Raw genomic sequence first — 13,415 nt, 5'->3', positions numbered from 1 at the left:
CCCATTGTTCAAGTGCCAATGGGTCAAGGTGACCGGAGGCGGGGTAACAGTAGACAACGAGTATAGAATGACAACAGTAGACCTTAGTAATATTGGGTACAAAGATGAACCATTCATCCTTGCCAAGGATGTGAATCAGGTGTTCTATGTCAATGATATGTCTACCAAACCAAAAAGAGGGAAAAACGATAATGACTCAACCAAAGAGCCAAAGCGCCACATAGTTCTTTCAGGGAAAAGAGTCATCGTGGGAATTGAGGACAAGTCGGACATGTCAGAAGAATATGAAAAGGATGACCGAATTCCGCCCTTCAAAGTGAACAAAGACCCTAGCATCTTGGTAAATGATGAGGACACTCCATGGTTACGAAGCGATCATAACCAAGGGACATACGTAAAGAAGAAGTTCACTGCTGTGTCCACTTGATGATATAGTGATTTAATATAGTGTGTGTTTGAGATATTATGTAATAATTGTGAATTCAGATGTTTATTATGTCATGTTTCAAATTAAATCAATGTTTGATTTGGTGGGATTTCTCTCTCAAAAAGGTAAATTAGGATACTAAGTGATGAAAAATTAAAATATTAACGTTAAAATGATGTGAAAATAAATTTCCTGTCCAAAACCAATAGTTTTAATAATTTTAATTAAACACTACATTTTTGCATTAACGAAATAATAAATATTAGTTACATTATGTTTTATAATTCTAACAAAAAATAAAAAAAGTTAGGTTATAGATTTTTCCTATGTGCAATAAACAAAAAGAAAATTCATATTTTTAACAAAATAATTTTATGCCTTTTATTTAATTTACTATGTATTTAACAAAAACTATTGCATTTCTATTGTATTTAACAAGACTATTGCTTAAAACAGGCGGGAAACGAAACTGCAGGCCACCTTTACTCCCGGGTGGGAAGCCCACCCGGGAGTAAAGGTGGGCTGCAGTTTCGTGGCCCGCCAAAAATATCCTTTACTCCCGGTGCGTGTTACCAACCGGGAGTAAAGGTATACCTTTACTCCCGGTTGGTAACACGCACCGGGAGTAAAGAGACCTTTACTCCCGGTTGGTAATACGCACCGGGAGTAAAGGGTTTTTACTCCCGGTTGGTGGCTGGCACCGGGAGTAATTCTCTCTGATATATAACCTCCAGCGCCTGGCGCAGATCGATCCGCTCGTCTTCTTCCTCGTCGAACACCGCCGCCCTCTTCTTCCTCGCGCCGCCTCCATCGCGTCCGTTCGCCTTCCGTGACACCGGCGCCGCCCTCTTCTTCCTCGTGCGGCCTCCACTGCGCGCGCCCGTGCCCCTCCTCCGCGCGACCCGTGGCCCTCCACCGCGCCCTCCTCCGCACCCGAGGCCCCTCCACCGCGCCCGTGGCCCCACCGCGCCCGAGGCCCTCTACTGCCGAGCTCGAGGTGATATGATCGTCGATCTCTTTGTACATTCGCCCGAGCCCTCCACTGCCGAGTTATAGATCACGTCAAAAACTACAACTTTGGTGGAAGCCATGTCAACGCTCGAGGTCGATTGAAAATTCCAAATTTTGAATCACAAAATCTAGGAACTGAAAATGAATATTTGGAACTCTATATATGCAGCGAGCGAGGCCAAAGAGAGAAAGATGGAGTTGTCAAGCTCACATCTCAAAACCATATCTTAACGCAAGTTTTGAATATTTGGATATTATATGGATAAATTAGCAAGTTTAGAGTGTCAAAAACTGCATTTTATGGTACTAAAATACATTTTAAGATCACTGGGACCTGAACTCATGACAAGTTTAATTAAGGACCACCAATGAAATTACTTTAGAAATTAATTAGATCGATGTAAATCCATGGCTTGTATAATAAACACGCTATATATTATTTGGAAACCATTGTCGTTGTCACTAAAGCTGAAAATGATCCAGCCAATCAACCGCCATATATTCATCACTGTATGATATGCCATTATTCCAAGATGCAGTTTCAATAGAAGAATTTTTTCTATCTTCATAGATCAATGTTTGTTAACGAAATTTTATCCAAATATATTCATGTAGGGTCTTTTTTTTTGAAGGATTTGTTGTAGGATATATAATGGTCAAATAAAAATTCAATTTTGATACCCAGTTTGTAAACTAAGCGTTTTTTAGTTTATAAAAAATATCACATGTGATGATGTAAGCAGTTTTGGTTGGACTTGCATGCATGGCTACAGACAAATGAAGGAAAACTTCAACGTTTCTTCATTTGTGAACTTTGAATATACAGATATAATATATTAATGTTGCTAAAGTAATATGATGAATGACACATATACTTACATTTCATAATGACTTATACTTACATTATCAACATAGAATTTTCTCATATGATGAATGACTACATGGTTCACACGGTACATAGGATCACAACATCGCGCACCGACACCGCCCCGGCCCGCCTCACGTCGTTGTCGTCGTCAGCACACCGGCCACCGCGCCGACACGTATATATACGTCATTTGTATTCATATGCATGTATATATACGTCGCGGAGCACCGCCGCCCTCGTTCGTCCATGCGTTTCTATGTATACGGCGGAGCACCGCCGCCCTCGTTCACCCATGTGTACAGACATATATACGGTGGAGTGGAGCACCACCACTCTTGTCACACCGCCCTTTCTCGTGGCCTAGTTGATCAACATTCGTATTATCGTTATCATTAATGCTAAACAATCACACCAGGGCGAACCGCGCTGTTGATGTACTATATATTAGTTTTGTTTTTTGAAGCTAGATGGCCGACCCGAGAAACATGGATGAGGAGGAGTTGATGATGAATTTGATCAACACTGGCACTCAAGTTGCCGGCGATGATGGTGCTAAAAATAACGTGCAAGAGGATGCAGATGACGGGAGTCAGTACTTAGCTCTTGAACAAAATGAGCAACAACAGATTGGCCAAGTATATATTTTTTATTATTAGCTATATATATTATCATATGTCTTATGTGTGCTCATGACATTAAAAATAATGTTTATGTTTTGTAGCCCTCTGGATCGACATCAACAACTACAACGAAGAGTAAAAATGTTCGAGGTCCCAAAAAGCCATTGGAGGGCCGCTTCATCATCTCGGAGTTCAATGTGGATACAGGAGAACCGGGGGGGCCGAATAAAATGAAATTTGTGCACCATTGTGGTTACCTTGTACGGGACCGGCTCCCGATTAGTACCCGTGAATGGAAGAAGAAGACCAATGCTCCTCATATCAGTTTTGTCTCCGATCGTGACAAGGCGTTAATTTGGAATGATGTCTTGGTACATTTCACGCTCCAAACAGATGGTTATGATGATATAATAGATGGTGATGAATTGAAAGAGCGAGTTAGGGATTGGGCAATGAAGAAGATGGCCACCCAGTTTCAGACTTGGAAGAAACACCTATACACGACGTATGTCAAGAAGAACATAGCACCAGATTTTACTGTCCCAGGCCCGATCTCAAAGCAGAGGCCCTATTGGGATGAGTTTGTACAGTACAAGACTTCGGAAGAGGGTGTGAGTCGGGTGATAAAGAACCAACGTAATGCCCAACAGAAGACATACCACCATACCTTGGGATCAGGTGGCTACCCGACTGCCATTAAGAAGTGGAACAAAATGGAAGCAGACCTTCTTGCCAAGGGTATCAGACCAGAATCACTCGAGTGGGGAGAACGTGCAAAGAATTGGTTTTTCGGTCATGGGGGAACACTAGACCAGGAGACAGGGAAGTGCGTTTATGGCGCAAGACTGCAAGAAGCAGCAGAAAGATTGTTTTATGCTCAGAGAGCTACTGCTAGTGGTGCGTTCAGGCCCAACAGAGAGAAGGATGAGCTGACATACGCCATCGGGACTATTGAACATGGTGGCCGAACTAGAGGCAAAGGAAGTGTCTCGTGGGAGCATGGATTCCCTCAGGACAGACCTTCTTACAGAAGTCGCCAGAGAAAGAAGGAAGAAGAGGCACAGCAGCTCCAGAGATTGGAGGAAGCGGTGCGTGAAGCACAGGAGCGGGAAAAAAACCTTGAAGCGAGAATGTAGGAGGAAATCAGAAGGCAAGTGCAAATAGCAGTGAGTGCAAGTAAGTAGGCATCAGAGCCAGGAATCAACATTAGCCAATCTGTTCAGTTGAAAAGCAGCTGCGCTTCCACAGAGATACCAAATCAAGGGGACACAGGACTGCGCTTCCCTGTGGATGACGTCACTGAACCTTGTACAACGTGTGAGCTACACATTCCGAAGGAGAATTCTACAATCAAGGTGGCTATCGGTCTTGTTAATCCTATCGACCGAACCAAGACACCAAGGATTCATGAGAATATAATCCAAGAAGGATATGCTACCATCTCGGTAGATAAAGCTGAAAAAGGTTTTAGTGATTTGCCTCTTGACATTCCTGGAGGTGATGGCGAGAAGACTCTAGGAGAAGCGGAGAAGACATTCATTCTATGGCGCAAGCGCTACATCATCATTCCAGGGATGTCGGCTCCACCTCCTCCTGAACTACCTCACCATAGGTACGTGCGGATGAAAACACTACATCATTAATTTGTATTAGCTTAAATAATTAACAATCTGCTCATAATAATATCACATTCCTTTTTTTGTAGCAGATCCTCCCCCAACCTAAATCCAATTGTTCAATCGCCAGATCATCATAGTGCTCTGTACGATGACATTATGTTGGAAGACGAGGCTGCATCTACACCATCTCCAAGGAGGTCTCCAACGCCGCAGCCGCCACCTCCAAGGAGGTCTCCAACGCCGCTGCCAACACCTCCAAGGAGGTCTCCAACGCCTCCCCCCCCCCCCCGCCTACCAAGAAGCCTAGCAAGAGGCCAACCCCTCAAACGAAGAACTAGTCCCCGCCTGCAAAGAAAGCCACCGTGAAACCAAGGGCTATTCCCAAAATAATATCTGAAGAGAAGGAAGAAGGAACTGATGCATATAAAAAAGACATGTCTAGATTCTATGACAAACTTAAAATGAATCAAGAAGCAAGGAGAACCCCGGAGAAACCGTACTTCTTCGTAGCTCCAGATATTCTAAGAAAAAAGGTGACTTCTTACCAGCAACAACAGCGGGAATCTCGTAAGCCGTCCAAATCAACGTTATCAGACTATGACCGCACTCTCACCAAGTCAATTGAGGCGGCACAGAAAAAGAAGCGGGCAGGGAAAGGCATTGCCCAACTCGGACAACAAGCGCACCAATCAATCCCCCCGCTAGTTGTTGGTAATGAATATGGTTCGAATTTAGGATTAATGCATCAGGCAAACATACCTCCGGATGTCGATTTGGATCACCTTGGTGAATTTCTTGATGAGACTGGTCTCGACCTTTACCAGATGTTTGGTGATGGAAACATTGAGAGTGCGGCGAAGGTTGATATTTGGAAGAAAAAAATTGTACTAGGCCAGAGTCTATACAACCCTCAAGCCTTATCTGATCTGGTGACGCAAATGTACCTGCTAAACAAGTGGTACATGCAGGCGTCTACCAGTGGAGACTTCTGCGTTGGTGTCAGAATTAGAGACGAACATTGGTTCCGTGGCGATGATGTTATATATGTTGACTTTACAGAATTTCATCAACTATGCCACCTGACCTCTCTGGACAAAGTTATCATTAGCTGCTATTGCCTGTAAGTAATAATTCTTTCGATCTATTATTAAACTCATCGTATGTGTGTATATGCATATAAATTATCCTAACAAGTACTATATATATGCAGATTTACAATGACAGAGCTCAGAAAGGAAGGCTGCAATGAAATTGGTTTTGTTGATCCCCATATAGTATTCAAAGACCCAATTACTCCAAAGACTAATTGGAAGTCTGAGTCAGAGAGTAACCTCATGAACTTCTTAGTGAACCAACGCCATAAGAAGGATATACTCTTTCCCTATAACTTCAAGTGAGTGTTAATCATGTCGATCATATCCTTAATGGCTCATATGTTGATTCTAGTTAATTAATGAGTGTTATGCGTTATATCCTATAAACACATGCAGCAATCACTGGATATTGATGGACATCGATCTGGTAAAAAGTCACTTGATAATCTATGACTCGATGAGAAAACCACAACAAGACTACCAAGATATGATAGATATTATCTAGAGGTAATTTCGGGATCTCTAGCAACTATATATACACACAAACATGATGATTAACTATATCTGATGACGTGGCAAATTTTTTATTGGGCAGTGTTTGGAAAACCTTTATTGAGAAGCAACACATGGAAAAATGCAAAGCGCCACTGAATGTAATCCCTTTGAAAGTAAGTCCCCTGAATCGCATCATCTTTATTAATTAAACATATAGCTTTCACCGGATCACCAGATTGGATGACAAATCTTTTTCTCGTAAAGTGGTGTCTAAGGCAGGAACAGGGGAACAACTACTGTGGTTACTATGTTTGCAAGTTTATCAAGGTGCTCTCCCAAAGAACTCCTACAGAGAGACTCAAAGTACGTTAAAAATACATTATATATTCATTTAATTATTATTATTGATTGTGTTACTATGTCTTTATATATATATATATATATGTACATATATTAATTTATTTTCCTTTAATTCAAACCTGTAGACTCGATGGTTGGAGGAAAAGGTCATACGGCAAGACCAAATCAAAGCAATTCAAGAGTCTATAGCCGGATTTTTTAATGAGCAGGTCATCGATTCCAAGGGCGAGTTCTACTTCGACCCAACACTGCCATTGAAGCCAAGCTAGAGGATGAGAGGAAACTTGTTATGTCACAACAACTGTAATGCAATCTTTTGTAATATATGCACATGAAATAATATAATGTAAAATACACATATGCATGCATGCATGTAAATATATATATGATGCATGCATGCATATATATATATATTTCTATGCTTGAATTGTGTGATTTAATACGTTCATTGTGCTTGAACCGAAACATACTATATGCGCGTATAAATGTATAATTAGCTGCGTACAATACGACTTCGAAAACCTATTTTGAAAAGAAAACAAAAAAATGAAAAGAAAAGAAAAAAGAAAAAAACCTTTAGTCCCGGTTCGTATTACCAACCGGGACTAAAGGTGCCGGCCATCGTGGCATGTCAGGAGGCACCTTTAGTCCCGGTTGGTGTTACCCACCGGGACTAAAGGTCCTCCTTTAGTCCCGATTCCTGACCCGGGACTAAAGGACCCCCCCTTTAGTCCCGGATGCTTGCTCCCGGGTGGGGAACCGGGACTAGAGGGGGTTCCCCACCGGGAGTAAAGCTCGGTTCTCTACCAGTGATATCCTAATCTTTTTCATTTGTTAACATAACTTTGGGTTTGCTTGATCCTAACCTCTCACTTATTAAACAGCCGCTTATGACTAGGTATCAGATGCTATTCTAACCCATAACTTGAAGGCTTGTGTGAGCTTCCCTTACCATCACACCATTTAGTCACTTATGACGACTAGGTAACAGATGCTATTCTTTTGTATTAACTTCTCCAAATCTTTTTCTCAATATATGGGCCTCTAAACTACAAATAAGAAAATTGTCAATCATAAGGTTTCAGATCTCATCAAACACAACTTCAATATATAGCTTGTCTTGATTCGAGGTTATTTGAAAAATCAAAATTTGTATTTAAAATTCTGATAACTTTTATATATAATGAATATTTGCCCCCTAAGTGATCTTAATTAAAATATATCAGTCATAAAAATTTATATCTCAACGAGCTCTATAATTGTGATATAAAGTCTATCGTCATCTAGCTTTATTTAAAAACTTATGAATTTATTTATATGGCACTTATGTCAACCTTCCCTAGTCAATATCTGCTGGATGGTTGACATAAGCAACCACCCTTAGAAATCTAAGGACAGGGTTGGCACAAGATATGTGGGGTTACTCCTGGCCTCCCACCCTCGCTAGGATGTAGGAGGGGGAAGGACGAGGGTTTCCCACGGTCAAAGAACGACGAAGGTTAAAAAGGAATGTAACGGAAGGTTAATGGCAATAAATTCTAGAATAAATGCCCATTTTTCCTATGTCAAAACAGTGTCACCCACCGGATATTTATAGACCATACCCGGAAGGCGAGGAAGAATTACATTATGCCCTCTCTCCCAAGGCGGCCCTGTCTACATACTCACACGGGTACTTTGGTAACTCTTCACTAACGGCCAACTACCCGGGAGGCGGTGCTAGCTTGTGCCGTCTTTCCCACACCATTTGCCGCCACCGGGTAGATGGACCGGAGCTGCTCTTGCGAAGGTTGCTCCTTAGGCAAAGGTTCTCCTCCGTCGGATCCGCCACATGCCTGCGATCACACAAAGGGAGGGATGATATCGATGGGGGAAAAACCCTCGCTCTGGCTGTCACCTGACAGGCGAACGAGGGTCACCAAAACGGCCGAGGGTCGACCGGGGCAGCGTCGTCGGAGGATCTCCCCCAACAAGATAATTATGCATTACTCCTTTGGTTTTTTTACATGTTACATTTGCTTTGTCCTAACTAAGTCAAACATTACTATCTTTGACCAGCCATTTTAAAAGATTCTTATAGTTTCACAACATATGAATTATATATTAGGAAAGTACTTCTCATGAATCTAAAAACATAAATCTTATGACATGAATCTATATAATTTTTTTGAAATTAATGGTCAACGATATAAATGTTTGACTTAGAAATACAAGATCTAATAAAAACGGAGGGAGTATACGAATGTCACTTGAATTCGGTCTTTAAGGATGGCCAAAGAGCTTGGGCCCATCTAGAAGCTTGGTCTCAACTAGATATTTACAGGGATGATTTTCAAAAACAACTACGTCTAAAAAAATCACAGACGCCTCTAAGAACTACTTGTGTAGCATTAATCATAGCAAAATTAAATAGTACTTCATCCGTCCAAAAAACTTCATGTTTTAGATTTTTTAGGATATATTAGTGCTCAATCAAAATTATCTATGTACCCATATTTATTGAATGTGAATCCATGTTAATTAAGGGTTCGTTTGGTATAGCTCAGCTCACTAGTGAAGTAGCTTTTTTGGCTTTTGGTTCTATGAGCAGCTTCACCAGTGAAGCTAAAGTTGTTTTTTTAAAACACATTTAGTAGAATAATATCTTCTTAGGAGAGCAGAGAGAGCGGGAAGAAGCTAGTATTTTTAGTTTCACCTAGGTTCCTATGTATGTGAGAGAAGCTGAAAAATATCTTCCAAGAAAAAGTTGTTTAAAATATCTATTTGGTGGGAGAAGTTGAAAACAACTTTGTAAAGCTAGATCATAAGCTGTACCAAACAGGCTCTAGAAAATTAGCCCCTCATTAAAATGATTACATGGAGGCATGAGGACTGTAATCTAATCCGATTCTAAAGAGCTAAGACATTAAATTTTCTAGAACTTTTTAGAGTCCTAGAATATGAAGTTTTCTTGAACAGAAGGAGTATATACTTCTGAGCATCCGGCCGCCCAAGGAATCCGTCTGGTCAATTTCAAAGTCGTGCATACAACACCCGACTGGCCCGGCCGGCGCGTACTTGATATTTCAATGGACGGAGTCGCTTCATTTGACTGAAGATAAGAATAAATGGGTTCCCTAATTAAGATAAAAAATTAGAGAGTTCAGCTTAAGTGACAACTTATTAGTGACGCAAATAATGCCTTGTGTGTTGGACTCCGTCATGTTGAGTCTGTGTTTGTGTGTGAACCATTTGCGTTGGCTTCGTCTAACTATGAGTCGCTGGAAGGTCGTTGGTGTTTAATTTATCTTTTATAAATAACGTTAGTCAATTCTTTTATTACATACTAAATTGTACCACTCCGTTCCAAATGGATGCAAAGCTAAATTTAGATTGAATCAAACTTCCTAAATCTGTCCAAGTTTAACAAAAATATTATTATGGATAAGTATACAATGAAAGTATATGCTACGATTAATCTAATGATATACTTATTGGATATCATAAATATTAATATTTTTATAGGTTTGATTAAACTTAAAAATAATAGATTTCTCAGAAAGCGAGAATTACATGTTTTTGGACTGAGGGAGCACCTTTTGTTCTAAGTTATAGTTCACTTTAGCTTTACTCTACATGCAGGTTTTGATCGGACGTACTTTTCGTTTAAAAAATATATGTTAACATTTATAAGTTCAGACAATGCACTATCAAGACACACGTAGAAATTGAATAAAACTAATTTGATGATGTAAATATTAATTTATTTTATAATAAATTTAGTTAAAGTCAGATAAGTTTGACTTAGAATAAATTTAAAGGAGTAATTCTTCACAATTGCTAAGAAGCAACATATATATTCACAAGAAGACAAACCATGTAAAATGTTGATGCATAGCGCTAGACACTATCCTCCAATGTATCTTTCTTTAGAGATAAAGCACACTGTCAAGCTTGACCATTCGAGCACCCCGGCATCAACACCGTTGCTGACTTGCTGGGCTTAACCCGAGTTAGTCACGTTGCTACCGACAACGTCGTCGGGTTTGACTTCTCGATCAAAGCCGGCTGTTCGGCTGGTATTAAAGCCGGCTGATAAGCCGACCTTGGCTGATTTGTTGTGAGAGAAAAATACTGTAGATTCTAGCTGATAAGCCGGCTGATAAGTCCAAGCTAGCGAACAGGCCAGCCGCCGATGATATCACCAGACCGTACCCGAGTCGATCAAAACCGCCGCCGGCAACATTGCTAGGCTCGACCATCATGCTGCCGTAGATAATGTTTGCCAACCGAAGGCTGCTATTGCGGACATGAGCATGGAGGTGTAGTTGCCAACCGTAGGATTCGCTGTCTATAACGAAATATAGCTTGATCGATCACCATTGCTCCGGCGCCGGCTGCTTAACATTTACTGTGAAATTAAGCGGACGTATGCAACTTGACGGGCATGGTATTCTCCCTAGGAGCTCCATATCCTAATCTTTTTCATCATTTGTTAATATAACTTTGGGTTTGCTTGATCCTAACCTCTCATTTATTAAATAGGCGCTTACAATATGATATGGTTATACTATATTACTACGTCACAACACGCAATCATTGCCGGATTATTCTAGAGCCGCCAATGATTGCTTATCTCACTTCCGGTTCATAATCCAAAAAAATCAGAGGAAGCTATTCACCCAGCATTGAAAGGCACCTATCACTACCAGATCAAACCACCACCCGACAGTGATATATATAATTGTTGGGTCAAGCCACAAAATTAGCAGTGATAGGTGTCATATGACTACCAGCTAAGGCTACAACCCGGTAGTGATATATCACTGCCCCAGTGATATATTATACTATCACTATCAGGTTTTATGCTGACCCGACAATAATCCATGATTGATTCATCAGCTTCCTTTACTTTGTTCGTAGTGTTTACCTCTGCTCCAAGTTATTCCATCGTTCATCATAAACAACCGTGTATAGTGTTGCGAGAATGCCATATTTATTCAATAATGTGCTAAGTTGACTTCCTTCTTCATGAATGGGTCATTTGTGGCCTTGTAGATCCATCTGATTGAGGTTGGGTGTCACCCATTGAAATATTTAGATCTGGGCGGTGGGGCCTAACATATTTTGTTTAAGAAAATTTGTACAACTCTCCATCTCTCTCTCTCTCTCTCCTCTCTCTCTCTCTCTCTCTCTCTCTCTCTCTCTCTCTTCATGTGTGATCCCCATCAACCAATGCTTTGTAGGCTAAAGATGCAGTTTTTCCACCTTGAGTTTGCTTTCAGATGAAAAAAATGTGTGTTCGTGTTACTGCCTCTATTTCAAATCACAACCTGGTTACGTATTTCAACTGTGACTAAAGACTGTAGTAGTTTCGGAAAGAATTAGTGAAGGACCGAGAAAAAGGCGACCAAAGGGGGAGGTGAATGGGAGCCCATCTAAAATTTCTTCCGAAATGATCGCTATCACAACCCTCCAAAACACCAAACCTCACACTGGTGATGCCCTCGAGCCAACAGGTGGCAAGATGTTCTCGGTAAAGACCGGAGAACACAGCGGGACTCACACCACAGCGAAAATCAAAGCACAACACCAAAACACCCCGAAACTCAGAAACGAAGCTCTCAACTTCAATCATTATGAAGCAAGAGTCCGACTCAAAATCCTCTAAGTCAACTGGTGACTTGAGAACTGAGAAAACTTCCTGAGCACTGCTGGAAACTCAAGGAAGAAACAGGAAACGAAACGGAGCAACAAAACTCACGAGACTGAAAAACGAGCCACTGCAAAGCAGCGAAACGGGCTTGGCCAGTCTCCCAACTGGCCTGGCTGGTTTTTGGCTGGAGCTGCTAAGCAGCCGGCCTAGCCGCCTCCCTGGCTGGCCAATAGACCAACCGGTTTGGCTGAGGAGGATGAACCGGTTTCGGTTTGCATGCCCCCCCCCCCCCCCCCCCCCCCCCCCCCCCCCCCCCCCCCAAACCAAAACTCCTTTCAAAAATCAAAAACTTGATCAAACCTTCTCCAAAAAATCTCAAAATTTGCAGAGATGATTTTTAGGCATATTAGAAGATATTCCCAAAGAATCAAGCCCCACAAACCTTGAAACACAGCAGATCTGAATATCCATCAAGGGAGCTAGGGTTTTCTCAAGAAATCCTCCCAAGGGTGAAATATCGTGCTCGTGGTGATTCTGCCCGATTCACTTGGCAGGAGTGTTCACGAATGGTCCTTGCATGAATTCAACCATTCAAACCATCCCCAAAACCTCAGGAACTCGAGATCCAACAAAAAGAGAAGGGGGAAGGAAACTGAAGGAGAAAAACCAAAACCAAGCAATATAAGAACTTGGACTCAGATATCAGATAATATGGAAGCATGGGTTCCGCTAGACACTTATTAGGATGGTTTCCAGAAACGCAACCACATCTAAAAGAAACTGTAGATGCCTCTAAAATCATTTGTGTAGTGATAACTGAATCTTTAGACCACTATAAAACAACAATATACTTGTGCATTCGGCTGGCGAAGGAATCCTTCAGCTGGTCAATTTCAAGTCATGCATATAGAACCTGACTTGCTAGGCCGGCGCAGTAGTCGTGATATTTGGAAGGACGGAGTTGCATTATTTCACTGTGGATAAAAAATAAATAGGTTCCCTAGTTAAAAGAAAAAATGAGTTATGTTTGAAGTCAAAAGTCAAAACTTAGTGATGCAAGTGTGCGAACCACTTGCATGAGCTAACTATATGAGTCGTTGTAAGGTTGCTGTCTAATTTGTGTTATAAGTTATAATCTAGGTCAATTCTTTTATTACATACTAAAGCATACTCTTTATCTTCTATGTTTTAGTTCACTTTAGATTTCTTAGGTTAGACTTCTGTGACTTTTGATCAAGTTGTATGTGTACTATATATAGAAACACAAACATTTATTAGTTCAGACG

Source organism: Miscanthus floridulus, chromosome 9 (assembly GCF_019320115.1).
Source record: "Miscanthus floridulus cultivar M001 chromosome 9, ASM1932011v1, whole genome shotgun sequence".
In the NCBI taxonomy this organism is placed as follows: domain Eukaryota; kingdom Viridiplantae; phylum Streptophyta; class Magnoliopsida; order Poales; family Poaceae; genus Miscanthus; species Miscanthus floridulus.
The sequence above is the reverse complement of the archived record's forward strand: the minus strand, read 5'-3'. Positions refer to the sequence as shown.